Source organism: Portunus trituberculatus, chromosome 44 (assembly GCF_017591435.1).
Source record: "Portunus trituberculatus isolate SZX2019 chromosome 44, ASM1759143v1, whole genome shotgun sequence".
Classification (NCBI taxonomy): domain Eukaryota; kingdom Metazoa; phylum Arthropoda; class Malacostraca; order Decapoda; family Portunidae; genus Portunus; species Portunus trituberculatus.
The window spans coordinates 14125770-14144334 of NC_059298.1; the positions used below are offsets into that span (position 1 = coordinate 14125770).

Here is an 18565-nt window from a genome sequence, read left to right on the forward strand (position 1 = left end):
CTCTTGTTGTTGTATCCTGGGTCCGTGGTTTGTTGGTTTGATCCCCGGTTTGATCCCAGAGTTCCCTCGTCCATGTCCTCCTGCATTTAAAACCTTTATCTTTGTATAATGACCTGTTTGTTTTGTTCACCTTATTTTATCCTTCTTTATTTTTATTCTTTCCTTTCTTTCTGATTCCGTGATGCAGTATTTATTGTAATGTATGGTTACGACACACACATTGAAAACCAGAGCCTCCTATATTTTGTTTAGCTGCGTCATTGTTTCTTCCTTCACCTCCACACTACGCCTCCAACACCTGCACTGTCCACACACCACATCGCATGTCACGGTGATGTGCTGGTGAACAAGTCTTTATACCAGCAACGTGAATTACCGTAGCCGTGCATTATATCTTGTCCTGCTTTCAAAATGTAGCCCAGCGAAGACCTAAATGTGTCTTGTTTGAAATCTCTTGTAATCTCTTGTAACCTCTTATATCTTGAGTTTCATCTCTCGTGTATCACTCCCACTTTCCCCCTTCTCTCCTTTGTCATTCCTACCTCCACTTTGCTACTTTATCTTCCTCTTATTTATCACTTTCTTCCCTTCTCCGTTCTTTCTTGTCGTTCCTACATATGAGTGTATTTCCATTATCTTCACTCTCCTTTTCATTTATCACTTCCTTCCTTTTGTCCTTTCTTATCCTAGTCTATCTGTACTCTCTCTCTCTCTCTCTCTCTCTCTCTCTCTCTCTCTCTCTCTCCCTCTTTCAAGCCAATGTCAGAGGCTGCATACACTCCATCATTTCCCTAACAGATGACGGCGCCACGTGAGAGGGAGAGAGAGAGAGGGGAGGGGGCGGAGTGTCACGTGAGAGGGATGAGCCTGCCGCCCACTCCAGCTCCAGAAGTGCGATAGTGGAGGACTTTGTGATGGTAAAATTGATGCTAATGCTCCTCTTGTCTAGTGATGTGACGAGAACACGGAAGGGAATGTAGAAAGAGAGGAAGAGACTGGCTGTAGTGATCTGCTGGGTCTTCGTCTTCACATAATGAGTTGGGGCGCTGGAGTACACTTGATGTGATTAATGATTGGGTGTAGGAGAGAGAGAGAGAGAGAGAGAGAGAGAGAGAGAGAGAGAGAGAGAGAGAGAGAGAGAGAGAGAGAGAGAGAGAGAGAGAGAGAGAGAGAGAGAGAGAGAGAGAGAGAGAGAGAGAGAGAGAGAGAGAGAGAGAGAGAGAGAGAGAGAGAGAGAGAGAGAGAGAGAGAGAGAGAGAGAGAGAGAGAACCGTACCTGCCTGTGCTCATTAAGTTTACGTATCTCTAAAATTATACAAGTAAAAATATACCCGAGATGATTTTGCTTGTTATCTCCTTCATAAAATGAGAAATTACAGCAGTCTTGAATATTTTGAAGGCAAATGATCTAGAAGACTAAAATCATTGTGCGTGTTTGTAATAAAGATTCTTAAAACACCCGAGGCAGCGAGAGGGAAAATGAAATAGACTGCAGGGGAACGGAGACGGGTAAGTACACTACTGAATAGGGAAAGATGTAGATAAAGACACACGCGTTCCTCGGAAGGGTCGGGTGCGGTGTTAACTAGTGATAAAAGGACATCTATTCCTGTAAGTCAATCGTGAACATGTGACTGAATGAATGTATATGAATAAATGACTAAATAAGTGATAGACTGACTGATGAAAGTGACTATGGAAAGAGTAGCTGAAAAGTCGGTGTGACGGAGTGACAGCGAGTGGTGGATGGCTCGTCAGTGAATTAATGAAAGGGGATCAAGTGGATGGCAGATAATTGAGCGCGAGTGGGCGAGTGAGGGAAGGTAAAGGTTATGCCGCCAAGTGTCGGTGACTGAACTGAGGAGGAACAAAAAAAAATAACACGGTGGTAATGAGGACGTTAAAGAAAATAAGGGTACACGAAAGATGAGTAAAGGAGAATAGAAGAGTGGAGAAAAAAGTAGAGGAGAGGAGAGGAGAGGAGAGGAGAGGAGAGGAGAGGAGAGGAGAGGAGAGGAGAGGAGAGGAGAGGGAGAGGGAGAGGGAGACGAAAAGGAAGAGGAAGAAGAAGAGGAAGCGAGGAGAGAAGATGAGAAGGATAGAAAAGAAATGATGCTAAAATAATCTTATCCTCCAATTTTTGATGATTTTTTTTATTTATTTATTTATTTATTTATTTATTTATTTTTTTTTTGTGACTCCTCAGGGAATGGCAACTCAGTGGGGCTTTTCTTCTCTTTCAATTTTATAACTCTTGGCCGATGGCGCTCCTACAAAATAAAATAATAAAACCAAATTAAATAAACAAATAAATAAAAATCAACAAACAATAAGTGTATATTTCAACAGCAGCTGGTATCAGAAAACACACACACATACACACACACACACACACACACACACACACACACACACACACACACACACACACACACACTGAAAACTAAGGAGGAATCTCATTTTAAGAAAGTTAGGAAAGTCGGAAACTATTCTTTGAGGGACAGAAAAGTTGGAATTCTCGCAATCCAATGCACGACATATACAAATTCCATGTTTATCGACTTATCTATCTACTATCTATCTATCAATCTACTTACCTACCTACCTACCAGCCTATCTATCTATCTATCTACCTATTTATCTACATACCTATCTATCAATCAATCAATCAAACAATCTATCTATCTATCTATCTATCTATCTACCTACCTATATATCTATCTACTATCTATCTATTTACTTTTATACCCACTTACCTACCTATCTATTTATATATTTTCATCTATCTATGATCTACCTACCTATCCCCTTATATATCTACCAATCTGTCTACCGATCCATCTATCTATCTATCTACCCTCTCCAGATTTCAACGCACACCCTTCTCATGAATATAAAGTTAACACACAAATAGCAATCCTCCATTTCTTATGTACATAGAACTAACTTTAGAAAATTTACTTCACATGAGGGAAAATATATATGCAGAATATCTAGGTAGGATAAGGAGTAAATTTACGTTGAGAAGATAAAAAAAAAAAAAAAGTTGCCGGCGAGGATGAAAGGGGCGAGGGGAGGAAATGTGGAGGGTGGGGATAAAATAATCTGACATGAGGGACGCGGAGAGAGAACGAGAAAAAGAGGAAAAATGGAGGGGAAAATAAAAGTGAGGAGAAAAATGATTTGTGGCTACTGGATAGAAGAGATGAAAGATGATGGCGGTGATGAGAAGGAGGAGGAGGAGGAGGAGGAGAAGGAGAAGGAGGAGGAGGAGGAGGAGGAGGAAAAAAAATAGGAACACAGGAAAACGCAACAGTAAGAAGCGAATGTCAATAGGAAATATGATATTCCCATGATGAAAAGGAGGAGGATGAAGATGATAAAGAGGAAAACAGAGAAGGAAAGGAAGAACAACAATAAAGAGAAAAAATGAGGAAAAGGAAAAGATAGAAGGGAACAATAACAAAGAAAAACAAAACAGAGGCAATAACGATGACGAAAAGAAGGAAGAGGAGGAGGAGGAGTAGAAAAAAGGGAAAAAGGAAAAAAAGACAAAAAAGAACAACAATAAATAAAAAGAAAACGAAATGAACAAAAAACGAGGTCTCTAACATGATAACAAAGACAATAACTACAGTAAGTGCAGAACATCCTAATTCCCAACCACCCCACTCTTCACCTACTTCATGAACTTCCTCAGTATCACCCCTCCTCCTCCTCCTCCTCCTCCTCCCCCTCTCCCACCCACCCTTAATCTTCTTTCTTCAATCGCCTCTCCTTTCCGTGTCACTCTTTTCCTTGTTCCTCAGGGGACGAAAATTTCTGGCCCACTTCGACAAACTTAAGACTTTTCCTTCCTCCTCCGCGGACCTTCTCGCGACTCCCAGTGAAGGTGACAAAGATTTCCCGACGATTGGTGAGCAGGTGACGGGGCAAAGAGAGAGAGAGAGAGAGAGAGAGAGAGAGAGAGAGAGAGAGAGAGAGAGAGAGAGAGAGAGAGAGAGAGAGAGAGAGAGAGAGAGAGAGAGAGAGAGAGAGAGTGTTTGTATGTCGTTCTTCTTTTGCTAGTGTTTATGTTGCTGTTATTTTTTCTCTCTTTCTCTCCTTCCTCCTCCTCCTCCTCCTCCTCCTCCTCCTCCTCCTCCTCCTCCTCCTCCTCCTCCTCCTCCTCCTCCTCCTCCTCCTCCTCTTCTTCCTCTTCCTGAACTCGTCTACGATTCTATTTCCTATTGCTTCATGCTTCTTATCATCTTCTTCCTCTACATTTTTCCACGTCTTCTCATCTCAAAGTGACTTCTGAGGACATTTTTTTCCCTCTCAATTTTCCTTTCATTTCCTTTTATCTTTCTCCATTTCCTCCTCCTCCTCCATCTCCTTCTCCTCTGTATCTTTGTATCTTCCCTTCGCTTATTTCCCCTTCTCTGCCTCCCCACTTCCTCCCACAAAGCAAAGGGGAAGATTTACTACCACTACTACCACTACCACTACCACCACCACCATCACCACAACAGCAACAACAACAACAACAAGAACAACAACAAAGCCATTAATGCAACGTTAACTTTCACACAAAAAAAAAGGAATTACAAAAACAATGAAGAAAAAATATTAATGTTTTGAGAGAGAGAGAGAGAGAGAGAGAGAGAGAGAGAGAGAGAGAGAGAGAGAGAGAGAGAGAGAGAGAGAGAGAGAGAGAGAGAGAGAGAGAACAGAAGAGGAGGCAGGCGTTAATGGAGATGTTATATGAATGAGTGTAAAAAAGGAAGGAAGACTTGCTTTTGAACACCCTGAGTCTGATTCCCTTACATTGCTTTTACGCCTAACTAAGCTGGGCACGAGGCGAATGTACCCTCAAACTCACCCTCACTCCCACTCTCTCGTCAGTGTGTGTTGCGTGCATGGCTGGCTTTGCTGCATGTATAGTTCACCAGAAAACAGAAGTACATGCATACATTAACATGCATAACGACAGCTTCATAAATAGACATTAGGGGAGAGGAAGAAGGGTGAAGAGAGAGGAGGGAGGGAGGGAGGGAGGGAGAGAGAGAGAGAGAGAGAGAGAGAGAGAGAGAGAGAGAGAGAGAGAGAGAGAGAGAGAGAGAGAGAGAGAGAGAGAGAGAGATTTGTCTTTCTCTCTCTCTCTCTCTCTCTCTCTCTAACAAAACAAAGTAAAAGAAAAAGAACAAGCGAATAATCCCAAACCCTTACATATATCACAAATTTCAAATGTTGACGGGTTATTATGCAAACCTACCCTTCTAAATTTCATAAAAACTTAATCAACCTTGACGTGATATGGGGGAAGCAGCAGCAGCAGAGGCAGCAACAGCGGGCAGCCTTGGATATTTTAAAACACGTATATTGTAATCTAGAAATGTTTGTGACACCCGCTCATAGGAAACTGGTGGAGAGAAAGCCGTGGAGTTCCTGTGCTGAATGAAAGAAGGGATCGAGAGGGAAGGGAAGGAAAGGAAGGAAAGGAAAGGAAAGGAAAGGAAAGAAAAGGAAAAGAAAGAGAAGGGAAGGGAAGAGAAGGGAAGGAAAGGAGAGGAAAGAAAACGGATGGGAAGGGAAGGGAAGGAAGGAAAGGAAAAGAGGCGGCGTTGACTCAATTACGTGGTCACAGAAGTGTTTGGACTTGAGGCAGGAACCGAGGGAATGCAGAATGAGCTGGAGAAATAAAGAGTGAACAAGCGAGGCAGAAATAGCAAAGAACAAACAAGTGTGGAATAAAAGGCAGAACACCATTTCACCCCAACACACACACACACACACAAACACACACACACTTTGAGATGGCGCAGTGTGAGGGAGAAACGTAGAGAGAAACAAAGGAAACGGTTAGGATATTCAAATAGATAGATAGATAGATAGATAGATAGATAGATTACGAGGAAATCGGGCGTAAAAACCGTAAAAACCTAGAAAAATGGATAGATATAGATAGATAGATAAATATAGATATCTAGATAGATGGATAAATAAATAAAAAGATAGATAGATATATAATTACATAAATACACAAAAAAGTGACAGACAAACGGATAGAGAGAGAGAGAGAGAGAGAGAGAGAGAGAGAGAGAGAGAGAGAGAGAGAGAGAGAGAGAGATAATACACCTAGTTCTTCCTCATCCCGCTGGTGCAAGAGGAAGACGAGGGACGTGTGTTGGGTGGGGAAGGGGGTAGACCAGTGCGTGTGAGGGAGAGAGGAAAAGCAAAGTGTGTACTGGATGCCCTGTGTGTTGGGAGCCGCCGTAACATAGAGGAGAACGTGACGAGAGAGAGAGAGAGAGAGAGAGAGAGAGAGAGAGAGAGAGAGAGAGAGAGAGAGAGAGAGAGAGAGAGAGAGAGAGAGAGAGAGAGAGAGAGAGAGAAACCTTACACACAAGAAATATTGCAGTATATAAAAAATAACAACACTACAATAACTCAGAACAGAAAATGAGAAAAGTAGAAAAAAAATCTTGAGAAAAAAGGAAAATAATCTCACTTAAAAAAAGAAACAAGTATGAATACCTAACAAGAGAATACACAATACATACATACGTACATACATACATTTCCTTCCCTTCCATTAACCACACGCTACACTGATTAAGAGAAAAAGGAAGAGACAGGAGAAAAAAAAGAAAAGAAAACGTACAGTTGGTAGACAGAGGTAAGGGAGAAAGTACAAGCGTGGCAGGGAAGCAGGGAGATGTTGAGGTTTGGCAAGGGAAGAGCAGGAAGCAGGGAATGGCAGGAGATGACAGGGAAACACGGAAATACCAGTTGAGGATGATAAAGATGCATTGGAAGGGGCAGATGGTGGTTAGGAGGCAGAGGAAAAGATAAGGAAAACAGGGGATAGATAGGAGGTAATTAGAATGCAGGGGAAGGACAGTAGTGGTAGGGAAGCAGTAGAAGAAAAAAAAAACAGGGAGGAAGGCCAGGGGTGGTAGTGAGGCAGGGGGGGAAGAGCAGAGAGAAGGGCAAGGGTAGCAGGGAGGCAGGGGATGGATAGCATGCACTTCGAGAGGAGGTTCACCGTCCATTACTAGGCAGGATATAAATCTTCCGGTGAGTCTCGCAGGCTGATGGCTTGGCGGGGCGGTCAGGGGAGTGGGTAGGAGGAGGAGAGTCGAGGAGAGAGAAAGGGGAGTACACGGGAGAATATGTAGAGTCCAGGAAAGGCGCACCCGTGGAGGGCAGTAGGCAATCCTTGTGACAGCGTAGCGTTATGTAAAGGCAAAGCACGGGAGGGAAGGGGCGCTTGGCGGATGGAGAGGCGGAGTAGGAACGGGGAAAGAAAATGATGAGGGTATGGGTGAGAGGGTTGCATGGATGGATGGATGGATGGATGGATAAATGTAGAAAGAGAGAGAGAGAGAGAGAGAGAGAGAGAGAGAGAGAGAGAGAGAGAGAGAGAGAGAGAGAGAGAGAGAGAGAGAGAGAGAGAGAGAGCTGAGTACATATATATACAAAAAAAAAAACACATACAATTAGATAGATGGATAGATAAAACATAGAAATAAATACATACATACAGACAGACAGAAAAAAGCAGACAGACTGATAGAATAGATAAAAGCAGAATATCTAATCAGATAAACCGATTAACAGACACAAACATTCATACAAGGAAGAAGGAAATATACCGGAAGAAAACGAGGAATGAGGATATTTATCAGACGGAGATAAAGACAGGGAATGACAACACGAGCCATTTGGTATTAGTTAACAAATATAAGACATGGATTCATTTGGAAGATAGATCGTTATGGCTGAAGGACACGAATATAAAAAAGAGAGGGACGCCATCACAGCTCTCTCTCTCTCTCTCTCTCTCTCTCTCTCTCTCTCTCTCTCATGACCATTGTGTTTCCCGCGGGATTCTCCTCGAGTCGCAAAAATAAAAACGAAAAAAAAATACAGACACTAAAGCCGCGGGGAGCACGGAGGGATGAAACAGACCGCCCCCCCTGCTGCTGCTGTTGTTGTTGTTGTTGTTGTTGTTGGTGGTGGTGGTGGTGGTGGTGGTGGTGTTGGTGTTGGTGTTGGTGTTGGGGGTGGTGGTGGTGGTGGTGAAGGTGGTGGTGGTGTTTTATTATTATTGTTGTTGTTGTTGTTGTTGTTATTATTATTATTGTTACTATTATTAGTATTAGTAGTTATCATTGTATTGCTGTTGTTGTTGTTGTTCTTTTACCAGGGTAGGAAAAATAGTTCAGATGTTATTAATAGTATTGTTGTTGTTGTTGTTGTTACTAGTATATCATTGGTGGTGGTGGTGGTGGTGGTGGTGGTGGAGGCAGTAAAATTACAAGCCATAATCATCTTCACATAATGAAGCATATAACGAACCCCCATAAGAAAACACTGCTACCTAACCATGACACTGCAGTAGTCCACACTCCACACCAACAATAACAATAACAACAACGACAACACAAAAACAACAGCAGTAATAACAATAACAATAATGATGAAAAATGACAACAATAAGAAACGAGATAGATAAATACAAAACCACGAAGGAAAAAAACACAAACAACACACACACACACACACACACACACACACACACACACACACACACACACACAAACAACACAAGCACACACACACACACACACACACACACACACACACACACACACACACACACACACACACACACACACACACACACACACACACACACACACACACACACACACACACTACAGCTGAGCCAGGAAGGAAACTCGGGCACCAAAGCAAAACACAAACCTCAAACTTGTGCGAGGCGAGGCTGATGAGTTGGTTGGACCCAAGCGGTGCTAGCCTCGACCCCTGCACCAGGAGGAGGAGGAGGAGGAGGAGGAGGAGGAGGAGGAAGGAAAATATTAAGTAAAAGGAGCAGGAAAGCAATGGACATTGAAAAGAAGCAAGTGGAATGAGAGAGAGAGAGAGAGAGAGAGAGAGAGAGAGAGAGAGAGAGAGAGAGAGAGAGAGAGAGAGAGAGAGAGAGAGAGAGAGAGAGAGAGAGAGAGAGAGACGGTGACTTGGGAACTTGGGAAAATGCGTGGAAAGATCAAGAAAACATATAAGAAGATGAAGGATTTCGGTCGTAGAGAGAGAGAGAGAGAGAGAGAGAGAGAGAGAGAGAGAGAGAGAGAGAGAGAGAGAGAGAGAGAGAGAGAGAGAGAGAGACGATGGAAGGATAGGAGAAGAAAACGAGATAGAAGTGATAACAGGATAAATGATGAAGGAAGAAAGGCAGAGAGGAAGATGATGATGATAAGGGGAGCGATGGATTGAAAGAAGAAAATAAAGAAGAAAATGAAGGTGGAAATAACGACGAGGAGAGAAGAAGGAAGAAAGGAAGATGAAGTGATGATTAGCCGGAAGGAGAAAAATGGAACAGGGATAAGGAAGAGAGGAATAAGAAAATAATGAAGATAAAGATATAAATGAAATGTTTTAAGAGAAAATATGGGAGAAGGATACAGATGGAAAGTGAAGGAGAGAAGGGAAGGATGAGGAAAAGAAAGATGGAGGTGAAAGCTACATGAAGGAAGAGGAGAGAGAATAAGCGTGAAGGAAGATGAAAATTAAAACTATTTTGAAAGAGAGAAGAGTGAGATTATAGATGAAAAGAATAAAGATGAAAAATTAATTGGAAGGGAGGAGAGAGGATAAGTGTGAAGAAAAATGAAGATAAACAAACTATTAAAAGAGAGAAGAGATAATACAAAAGGAATAACGATAAAAATTAAGTTGAGCAGAAAAGAAATGAGAAAGCAAAGATGGAAATACACAAAATAACAAAAAATGGATAAAACAATGAACACAGAGAGAGAGAGAGAGAGAGAGAGAGAGAGAGAGAGAGAGAGAGAGAGAGAGAGAGAGAGAGAGAGAGAGAGAGAGAGAAAGAAAATCGTTAAGCTCACACGTGTCTCTCTATTACATACATCAATACCCTCTTTGACTTTATTACCTCCCATAATACGACACACACAATTTCAGCAGCGTGTGATGGTAACTTTTCCAAACCCAACGTGCAAGTTATACACTCGCCGGGGAACAGGACTGAGTGAGGGGGAGGCTGAAAAAAATGAAGTATCGAGTCCCTTTTTCTTTCGTTTCGTTCAGGTTTCTGGTTTAGTGGGTTGTTGTGACTTTCCTTCTTTTATTTGATTTCTTTTCTTCCTTCCCCCTCTTTCGTTTTGCTTGATTTCTTCCTTTTTTCTTTTTTTTTTTTCGCTTAGATCATGTTCCAGGTTTAGTCTTTTCTTTTTTCCTTCTTTTTTCTTATTTCCTTCCTTTCCGGCTAACGCGATGATAGGTAATTCTTTCACTTCTTTCCTCTTTTTCCTCCTTCTTTTCTTCTTTCCTCTCACGTTTTCCTTTGCTCATTCTTTATAGGTTACTCTCAACAAAATTTTCTTTCCTACATTTCCTTTCTTCCTTTTCTTTCTCATCTTTGGTTTCGGCTCGGTTAGGTCAAAGTAGTGATGAGCCCTTCTTCCTTTCCCTCCTTCCTTTTCTTCGTTTCTGTCCTTCTTTCCCTCCCACTCCTCCTCCTCCTTTTCTTCTTTTCCTTCCCCACGCTGAGGGTACGCGCGTATCACGACAATCAGAAAAGATTTGGTGGAGGGTATTTGAAATTTGATGAGCCTGTCTGTGTGTGTGTGTGTGTGTGTGTGTGTGTGTGTGTGTGTGTGTGTGTGTGTGTGTGTGTGTGTGTGTGTGTGTGTGTAGGACTGCAGATGACGTGTGCAAATGTGGGAGGCTTAAAATACACACACGGATAAGTTCAACCTTCACAAACACACACACACACACACACACACACACACACACACACACACACACACAGACCAACAATTTCTAAGTTTGCTGAATTGTTGCAAAATACAAATGTAAATATTCTTACAAATTTATCTATGTTTACAAAGCTAATAATGGGAAAGTTTAGGTAAATGATTAAAATAGTGAATTATTGGTCACTGTTGTCTTTTGTTTTTTGTTCATAATATTTTCTGTTCAGAAACATTGTATTTCTTTCTTTATTGTTATTATTATTATTATTATTATTATTATTATTATTATTATTGTTGTTATTATTATTATTATTGTCATTATTATTATTATGGATGCATTTTTTTACAACGGAGCTGTGCTCCATACTTTAATTGTAAAGTCTAAGCATATAAATAAATTCAATTCAATTCAATTCAATTCAATTCACACACACACACACACACACACACACACACACACACACACACACACACACACACACACACACACACAGTCAGCCCAAAGCAATTTATAGGCGTCACGATATTTTACGCTAATTAAACCTGACTTGAGCTTTTTTCAATTGGATAAATGAAAGTCTGGCTGCGGGTGGCGACCTGTTAATTAGTCTGCTGGAAGTGAATTATCTTGTGCATATAGGTACTCTCTCTCTCTCTCTCTCTCTCTCTCTCTCTCTCTCTCTCTCTCTCTCTCTCTCTCTCTCTCTCCTTTCTTTACTTTCAGCAGTCCACTGTACCTGTAAAGTATTCCTTCCAGATGTGTCCCTGCCTCTAAACTTGGAAAATACAATGATAAAGTTAAGGAAGGCTACTTTTCTTGTTCAATGTTATATTCCTACAACAACAATATTATCTAAAGTTCCTTACTCCTTTTCTATCTCCCTTCGTCCTCTACTCCCTCTCCATCTTCCTAACCTATTTTTCCCCTTCCCTGCTCCCTTCCTCACTCTTCTTCATCTCCGTGCAGTCTACCCTTTCCTTTATGCCTTCCCAACTCCTCTCCTCAGCACGCCGCGGTTTAAGAGGGAAGCCGAATTAATTAATTGTAATCAAGTTTCGCCGTGGACTGAAGATTACCTCCATTCATCCATGTCTCTGCGTTGCCTCAGAGACAGTTTTCCTCATTTCCTCATACACGTGCTTCCCTGTCGTTCTCCTCCTCTCTTTATATTCCAGTCTCTTTCTTCAGATGCTGCATTTTGCCAGTATGGTTGCAGTCTTCACCTGTGCTTCATCGACTGCACTGCAGCTACTGGAACCGATTCGTACGTACTAGTTGAGCCTCTGCCATGCTGCTCAAATTCAGTTATGGTCAAAACATTCCAGCCTAGCTACCTTGACGCCAAGCCTCCCCGTGCCCTCCCAAATATTTCCAAGATTGCGAGGGAAGGTTGTTTAACCCCACCCAGCAGACCTAAGCGAGCCCTGGTTAAAGCAATACCTCTTTTACTCCATTCTCCAGCCTGCCATTCTCGAAAGCATCAATCTTTGTGGGGTGGAAATTCTGACCTTCGCCATGGCACCACGACTCGGCGCAGGGCATCACTCACCGACCTAGTTGTGCTCCACTCATCTTTGCTAAGGGACATACAATTTAACCCCTTCAGTATTGAGATGCACTTTTACCATGAGTTTTGATTTTAATCTGACGATTTTTATTTACATTAGGAATGGTCTATAGAGGTGAAAATATTAATAGCTACAGCTTTAATCCCCACACAAGTTTCTGAAGCTGTATAAAATCCCCAAATAGTAAGCAAAATAAATATCAAAACGTGTAATTTTACTGAAGAAGTCACAGTATTTGCAGCATTTTTCTTCATTTTTGTTAATTTCTCTTGTTATTCATGGAGTGTAATTCCTTTCTTTAATTTCCTTCGCCTCGTATTTCTCACTCACTTCGCCTAACCATCTTTACAAAGTGAGCCTTCTAAACACAGACTATTGGAGGTACCCGGGAAGTGGTTGTTCTCCCATCATGTATCCCTTCCTGACTTCATTGAATCAGGTTGCTTTCCCACGTGTCTGTATGCCTACCCAATGTTCCTCAAGCCTTTCTCTGGTAGCTGACTGAGGAGAGGAGGAAGCAGTTATCTTCTCACCTTCACTTACACATTTTTCCCTTTTTTACTTTCCTTTTATCTACAAGTTTTTTTTTATTCTCTTTATTTTTGTCTTTGAATCTGGTTCCCGTCATTTTCTTTCTCCTTATGATCTCCTTCATATGCTTAATTTTTCCTCCTTCTCTATTATTTCTATTTTTTTTTCGTTTTGTTTCCCTTCTTCATACTTTTTTCTATTTCCTCGTTCTCTTTCTTTTGCAATCTCCTTCGAATGAGGCCTTTTTTTCTGTTCTGACCCTTCTCTTATTCCTTTTTCATTCTTTGAATTTATCTCATTATTTCGTATGCCTTAAATTTTCCTTCTCTGTTTTTTTTTTCTGTTTTCTTACTCCACAATTTTCCGTCATTTCTATCCACACTTTATTTCATTTGGATGTAAACTTCAATTCCTACCTTTCTTATCCTCTTTCTCCTCCTCTTCCTACTCCTCCTTCTTTTATCTCCATACTTTTAATTTCCTTATCCTTATCCTTCTTTCCTCTTCCTCTTCTTCCTTCTTTCTTCTTAATCTTCATCCCCTTTTTTATCTCCTTATTCAAATCGTAAAAGTTTACCTTCTCTCTCTCTCTCTCTCTCTCTCTCTCTCTCTCTCTCTCTCTCTCTCTCTCTCTCTCTCTCATACGAACGAACACACACACACACACACACACACACACACACACACACACACACACACACACACACACACACACCTGTTTCTCTTGTTACGACTTACCTAACACTTGTTCATATAACCACCACACATTCCTTACATGAACGTGGGAGGAGGAGGAGGAGGAGGAGGAGGAGGAGGAGGAGGAGGAGGAGGAGGAAGGAGGAGGAGGAGGACGAGGACGAGGACGACGACGACGACGAGAAATGGATTGAGAGGAGAGAAAATTGGAGCAAAAAAGAGAGAGGAGAGAGAGAGAGAGAGAGAGAGAGAGAGAGAGAGAGAGAGAGAGAGAGAGAGAGAGAGAGAGAGAGAGAGAGGAACATAACTAATTTTCTCCTTAATAAAATTCGCTTAAGAACACGTGAGTAACTCTGAAAGACGTACGTTAATTCACGCACGCACACACACACACACACACACACACACACACACACACACACACACACACACACACACACACACACACACACACACACACACACACAGGTATCGTGGAGGAAGACCTAATTATCACATACGACGAAAAAAGACCCACAAGAGATGGAACGAGAGGGAAGGCGAGCGAGAGTATATAACCAGACAGGATGAGATAAGACGAGGCGAGCCGTGGGAATGGAAAGGAAGGAAAGGAAGAAACGAGAAACGAAAGCCCATCAATATAAAAACAAATGGGGAAAAAATATATAAAAAAAAAAAGTTAAGAGGTTAGCTTTGAACACAGAACTACGAGACAAAGAAAAAACTTGCAACTGCCCATGAACGGATGAGGAATAGGAGAGTTAGGAATATAAAAAAACCAGGAAATAAAAATATGAGACTGGCTGCCTATGTGGGACTACGCTGGCTAGACTGAGCTCGAGTACGCCTGCCGGGATGAGAGTAGAGCCTGGAGAAGAGCAAATTTTGGGTCCGAGAGGAGTCTAAAGATCGAACTCTGACTGCAAGAAGAGAACGAAGAGAGGGAAGAGAAGGACGAGAAGGAGACGTGAGTGGCGGAGCTTAGGTAGACTTAGAGATATATACGGAGTGAATGTCAAGGAGGTGTGAGTTAGAAGACACTAGCGGGAGAGGTGCATGGGTCTGAAAATGGGGCGAGGCGAAGAATGGCAGGAAAGACGCCAAAAATGGGCAGAAGGATGCTGGAAATGGAAAAATAAGGGAATGGCTTCAGGGTTCAGAGACGGAAACTTGGGTTGAAAGGAGGAGGAGGAGGAGGAGGAGAAAAGGATTGGATTGAAAGGAAAGAAAAAATGAACAAAGAAGAGCTGGAGAAGAAGCTGCAATTGAAGTAAGAAGAGAGAGAGAGAGAGAGAGAGAGAGAGAGAGAGAGAGAGAGAGAGAGAGAGAGAGAGAGAGAGAGAGAGAGAGAGAGAGAGAGAGAGAAACTGGATAGAACTGGAAAGAATGGTACATCTATGAACAGAAGGAATCAAAACAAATGAGAAATGACTGAGGGACATTTGAAAGTACATACAACTTACTTAGAAGAGAACGAGAGACAGAGAGAGTTGTGAGAAATGTTACGCTTCAAATAAATGATAAATAAAAAGAAAAAAAATGGAAAGAGCAGGGATTTACTACTTAAAAGACTAAATGGAGAGACACAGATTGCTTACGGTCTGAATCAAGAGTTAACAGGAAGGAGAGGAGACGGGAGAAGGAGAAAGCATTGGATAGAGCAAGAGTTTAATATCTGAAAGCATTGTAAGAGGCAGCAGACACCTGTGTAACGATGGAGAGGGGAACAGAAGTCGTTTGGTGGGCGGGTTTTTGTGGTACTGGGGAGGACAGGACAGGAGGAGCAGGAGGAAGAGGAGGAAGAGGATGGGGAGGAGATGGACGAAGAGGGAGGGGTCTGGGGCGTGGCAAAGAGAGTAGATGGGAGAGGGGGATGGTGGGAGGGAATCAGGGCGAGGCAGGCAGGGTAAAGCGAGGTCAACGTCCCCACACTCTCTCTCTCTCTCTCTCTCTCTCTCTCTTAACGTTTCATGTGGAATTTGTGTCTTCTGTCGTCCTTTTAACTTTAACTTTCATTTTTATCTCTTTCTCTTTGTTTTGTTCTGAAGTTCATATTTTCAAGCACTTAGTTGTATTTTAAGGTTTGTATCTATATTTGTCTATCTGTCTATCTATCTATCTATCTAAAACTCTATCTATTCATCTATTTACGTACACTAACCTGCTTTGCTGACTCACCGCCTCCACGCACGGGAACTCACTGAACACAAGTACGTACCTGAAACAAAACAAAAAACATCTTAAGTGTTCACGTACATTATACAAGGAGACAAAATCAAAATCATTGTCTCTTGTATATGTGAAGGATTGAGGATTGGAGGAGGAGGAGAAGGAGGAGGAGGAGGAGGAGGAGGAGGAGGAGGAGGAGGAGGAAAAGGCGAAGGAAAACAGAGCTCCTGTATGCATTTCTTCTCGTGAATGTTTTATCTTCATCATTTATTTCCACGCACTGTTCGATTATTCATTGGAAGCGGTATGTTTATCTTCACAGCACTCTCTCTCTCTCTCTCTCTCTCTCTCTCTCTCTCTCTCTCTAACAGTAATATCGTTCGGCAGTGAGTATTGATCAGCACGCATTCCTAAGCAACCTGTTGGCGCCTCATTTCCCACATTGACTCACCTATTAAGTCACTCTCTCACCTGCACCACCGCCCTACTCTTACTCATCACCATTACCTGCACGACCTGTTAACTCACTCACTACACCGCTACTTACTCACAAACCCACCTTCTCTCACTTACTCGCTGCTGTTACTCACTTCCCACCTCCAATAACTCACACTTATTTTTCTTTCACTTACTCACCATTACAAGCAACATTAACTCACTCGCTACACTCACACACCCACCATTACACCATTACTGTTACTGCGTCACCAACACCTCCACCACCACAATTATTAAAATGACTCATTCAGTATTTCTTTGTCATCTACACTCGTGACTCATTACTCATGCCTCTTCCACCACCACCACCACCACCACCACCACCATTATTTTTGTTTCTAATACGACTATCATCATAAATAAACACAATAACTAACTGCCTATCCAACAAACTAATTGACCAGCTATATTAACATGACTACTACTACTACTACTACTACTACTACTACTACTACTACTACTACTACTACAATAAATAGCTCCATCATTTCCTTAACGCCAGGCTATCAAGCTTGCTAATAACACTACTTTGGATATAATCACCATCACCACCACCACCATCATTACTCGTACCGTCGTCACCACCACCACCACCATCACCATCACTGCCACCACCATCACTGCCTTTACAAACATACTAATCCGTCCTCGTGTATCCTTCAAAACAACGTCACGGACACAACTCCATAAGCTTATTATCAACTATTCATTATTGCCAAGTACAGGGAATATCATACATCTCGCCCAGACACACACACACACACACACACACACACACACACACACACACACACACACACACACACACACACACACACACAATAAACTATTATTAACATTTATTATCATTATTGTTATTATTATTATTATTATTATTATTATTATTATTATTATTATTATTATTGTCAATCATTATTATTATTATTGTTATTATTGTTACACACAAAGGAATTAATCGTGACCAGAGAGAGAGAGAGAGAGAGAGAGAGAGAGAGAGAATCTATTGTACGGGTGTTGCATCTGTATCCCATTGGAGATAATGCTGTTTTGCTATTGTTCCTGCATCTCTCTCTCTCTCTCTCTCTCTCTCTCTCTCTCTCTCTCTCTCTCTCTCTCTCTCTCTGTCCAATCACGTAATCTTAAATTTTCCTTGGGCTATTTCGCTCTTTAATGGCCTGCCTGCCTCGTCAACTTTTTTCACGTTAGTCAGAGGAGAGAAAAGTGAAGGTTGGTATTCAAAGTTCTCTTTCTATTTGGTCCTCCATTTCAGTGACTTCATAATGCCGCCACTGACCATTGACAGTGTGACCCTTAATGCTAAACCCTTCCTCTAGTGGCTTTCTTATGTTCTTTTTTCCTTTCTTTGTTTACCTCTCTCTCTCTCTCTCTCTCTCTCTCTCTCTCTCTCTCTCTCTCTCTCATTTTTATTGTTTTTTTTTTCGTCTTCTTTCGTTTTCTCTCCCTCTTCTATTTCCCTTTCACTTCAAATTGTCCGTTTTGTCTTTGTCTCCAGCTTTATTTTCTGTTTCTTTTTTCTTTACTTTTTCCAACTCCTTTTTCTTCTTTCACATTCTCTTCTTCCTTATTTTTTTCTCCTGATTTTCTCCTTTTACCTCTTCCTCTTCTTCCTTTTCTATTTCCGTTTCACTTTTTTTGTTTATTTTTGCAGTCTTTCGTGTGTGTGTGTGTGTGTGTGTGTGTGTGTGTGTGTGTGTGTGTGTGTGTGTGTGTGTGTGTGTGTGTGTGTGTGTGTGTGTGTGTGTGTGTGTTTTAATTTTCTTTCACCTCAAATTACCCCATTCATCTCTTGCCCTTTTTTTTCTAGTCAAATTTCGCTAAACTTCACTTTTATTACGTATTTCACTTCCTCTTCCTCTTCTTCCTTCTTTTTCTTCCCCTCAATTGCTATCCATGCCTTTTGCTTCCTTAATATTCTTGCCTTCTCGTCTTCCTCTCATTCCTTTCTCTTTGTTTCCTCTTCTCCTATCCTTCCTCCGCGAGTCCACAAGTTGTCTGCCTCCTCCACCTTCTCCAAATCTCCCTCTCTCTTCTCCACCTCTTTGTCTTTCTCATAACTTTCTCCTATGATCTTTATTCCTTCCTCCGCACTCTTTTTTCTACTCTTTGCCTTCTCTTGCTTCTTTCTTCATTTATCATCTTTCTTTCTTTTTCCTATTCGTTCTTCTTTCCTATGTTTCTGCTTTTCCTCCCCTCTTCCTTTTCCTTCTCCAATATTTTTTTTTTCATTTTGTCTCCCTGCATTTGTTTTCTTTATTTTCACTCTCTCTCTTTATCTTCATCTTCGTTCGTTCTGC

At 41.6% G+C, this 18565-nt stretch overlaps 1 protein-coding gene across 8 annotated transcripts in view; it reads right to left on the reverse strand.

Moving 5' to 3' along the window:
- LOC123518581 (transient receptor potential cation channel trpm-like) overlaps positions 1-18565 on the reverse strand; it is a 119497-nt gene that overhangs the window by 48754 nt on the left and 52178 nt on the right. Inside the window, exon 6 of one of the 8 annotated variants that reach the window (XM_045279461.1) lies at positions 15745-15801. The exons of the other annotated variants lie outside the window; for them this stretch is intronic. The gene's annotated coding sequence lies outside the window, so the exon portion shown is untranslated. The remainder of the gene's footprint in view (positions 1-15744; positions 15802-18565) is intronic. 8 annotated transcript variants of the gene reach the window in all.